The sequence below is a fragment of the Apteryx rowi genome, unplaced genomic scaffold (assembly GCF_003343035.1).
Source record: "Apteryx rowi isolate R43461 unplaced genomic scaffold, aptRow1 scaffold_17, whole genome shotgun sequence".
Classification (NCBI taxonomy): domain Eukaryota; kingdom Metazoa; phylum Chordata; class Aves; order Apterygiformes; family Apterygidae; genus Apteryx; species Apteryx rowi.
In genome coordinates this window covers 383,514-386,540 of record NW_020447974.1, presented here as the reverse complement: position 1 = coordinate 386,540, position 3,027 = coordinate 383,514, and positions in this window count along the sequence as shown.

Sequence of the window (3,027 nt, the reverse complement as noted above, 5' to 3'; positions counted from 1 at the left end):
CCGTGGGCGCCCGAGGGGCCGTGCCCGCGGCCGCGGCGTAGGGCTCCCGCCGGGACCGCCTGTGCGTGGCCGTGCGGCACGGGCTCACGGGGGAGCTTTTAAATTACGACAAATATCTGCTAAGCGTGTTGAGCGTCTGGCCTCGAAGCGAACAGGATGAGTTTTTTTTTTTTTTTCTATAAAGTTAGGTTTTCCACAGCTGGTTTATTTATTTCCTGAAATAAAAAATATACACATTTGTAAGTTTTTATGATAGAATTCAGAGCCATTTGAACACTTTTCCGAAAGGCATCCGTTACTACCATCCGTTTATTTTCCTTGCTTGCCTGAAACTTCTCGATGCTTCATTTTGCGCTAAAGATGACATAGAGATCCCGCACAGCTCATACCTCTCCAATTGCTCCCCCATCCTGAAAAGCTGCCACGACTCTCTGAAAATCTGTAATGTAAACGGTAACATTATCTCCATTTCTTATAGCGATGGATAGATAAGGAAAGGTGGATCTGCGAGTGAAGCAAAAATAGTCCCGAAACCCAATTAATGATGGCAGGAAATGTTTAGGTTTAAATAAAATAAAATTATCAAGAACATTTCAAGACCGAAAGGCACGGCTGTGTTTGTTTCCCAGGCCAACACGAGATGATGTCACGAATCTAATCGAAACGTTGCCAGCTTCTTCATCCTTCATATCTGTATACAATTCACAGTTTAATTACAAATATTTGATCTACACACGTTTAGCAGTTAGTTACCAAAGCAAATATCGCAGGAAATATAACTTACTCCCCCGAGCTTGTAGGAAATTACTCAATCAAATTTTTATTCGAGAAAGGAGCGTAAAAAAAAAAAATTCTAGAGTTCTTTGACATGGCAGCCCTTATCCAGGGGTGCAATTTCTAATCTTAGAAAAGAGTTGCTATTAATTCATCTCCCCATAGTTCTATCTATATTTTCCTTTTTTTTTTTTCATTAAATCTCGACGTAACCGTGGTGTGAAAGAGCCGCTGGTGCCGGGGCACAGGGGCGCAGGGCCGGCGCCCCGTACCCCGCGCCCGCGGTGCTGCGGCTCCCCGACGGACCCCGGCCCGGCCGGGGGCTCGCAGGCGGCCGCGCTGGGGAGCGCGGCCCCGGCACACGGCCCCGCCGCCGCCCCGGCCCGTCGGGGCTGGCCCTGCCGTCACGGCTGCTCCCGGGGAGCCTCCGGCCCCGCCGGCGGAGGGCGGGGGGTAGCGCCGGAGACAAATCATTTCGGTGCTCTAATCAATTACTGCTTGTGCAGTCAAGTACCATATATTTAACAGAATAATCGTTACCGCCCTTAAGTCTTTATTTGATCAGCAGATACTCAGAGCGGACTTACGGCGCAACTTTGCTTATTTGAGTTGGTTGCGTGTGCGTGCTTTTTAAATCCGAGCTAATGGTACACGGAAACGGCCGTAAGCTCCCGCCTGACGCCACCAAAAGCAGCGCGGGCAGCGGGGCGGGAGCGGAGAGGCCCGGGCAGCGCCCCGACGGCGCGGCCCCGCCGGCCCGGCCCGCGCGAGGAGCCGCGGCGAGGCGGAGGGCGTCCGCGCAAACCCGGCTCCGACGGAGGGGTAAAGCCTGTTGGCTTGGAGGCAGCCTGCGCGGCCGGCCCGCGTGTCAAAGGTGGCCCCGGGGCGGCCGAGGCCGGCAGCTGCCGCGGGGATTAACTTCGGCGGACTTTCCCCCGCCGAGCGCCCCGGCAGCTCGCTCGGTGACAAAACCCCGCCAGCTGTCGCGGGCCGGGCACAGCAAAGGGGGCTTCAAAGGCCGCGCCGAGCGGGGCAGGGACCCGTCTAGCCGCAGGAGCGGGGGGTGGGGGGTCGCTGTGGGAGCCCGGCCGGGCAGCGCCGCGCCCCGCGGGGCCCCCGGCTCCCCCTCCGCCGCACCCCCGGCCCAGCTGCGCCCCAGCACGGCGACGCTCTGTGCTCGGCCCCGACGGGGCGTGCGGGGCCCTGGCTCTGCGCCCCCGGCCCAGCCTGCTCTCTCGCCCCTCGCCTCGCCAAAGCGGCTCTTTTGCCCGAGGGGCCCCGCAGGCAGCAGCAACGCGGTGCCTAGGCTTGTGCTCCCCCTGCCAGCAAGCCCCCACCGTCGGGCCAGGGCTCCCATCGGGCCAGCCAGAGCCCTTTGCCTCCCGCCCCGGAGGTTTCGCAGGTGTGACGGGTCAGGGCGCGCTACGCCCGTCGGGGCTGCGTTTCCTCCCGGGCTTGGGGAAGGAAAGCCGGCGAGCGGGGCGCAGGGGAGCCCCGAAGCCGGCAGGGTGCTGTCCCGTCCGCGGGCGGCCGCCGGGTCCGGCTTTGCAGCCGCGCTCTCCCGCACCCCCGGAGCAAACCGCCGCACTTGATAATGAAGGAACTTATGGAAGATTGCAAAACACCGTAAATAATTTAGCATTGTATTTCAGGAAAAAAAAAAGCTTTCTTAAATCATCTCCTCAATATAACTTGCAGACTTACAGTATGGCCCTGGTAAGTCTAAATTTTTAAAGTAGCAATATTCAAAGAGACAGAGATGTCTGTATTAATTATTTATCCGCTGGTGCCTTCCTTCGTTTCTAACTTATTATTAATTAGGCGCCTCTAGTCTTTCGCAGAGAGCTCCACAGAGCCAGTTGCAGCTTTAAATATGAATTAAAAGCAAATCTAAGCTACTGTAATGCGAAAATTATTCCGTGTCTTCTATGGCAGAGATGAATAGCTGTGCGGATCAATACTGTGAAGCTATGCTCCAAACGACAGGGTTATTGATAGCTTATATTAATGATGTTAATGATGGAAAAAGGAAAACAAGAACCCGACCAACTTATAAACTTTTTATCTGCTGAAACCCCGCAATCAAGCGGACAGGAGCATGAATTAAGGGGGCTGGAGATAATAAGGACATTATTTATGAAACCGGATAAATGACTCCGGGTAGCTGGATGCGTTTGAACTCTACACTGCGGGCTCTCCGGAGGCAGGGCTCGGCTGCCCCCCGGCTCTGCCCCGCCGCCGCCGCCGCCGCCG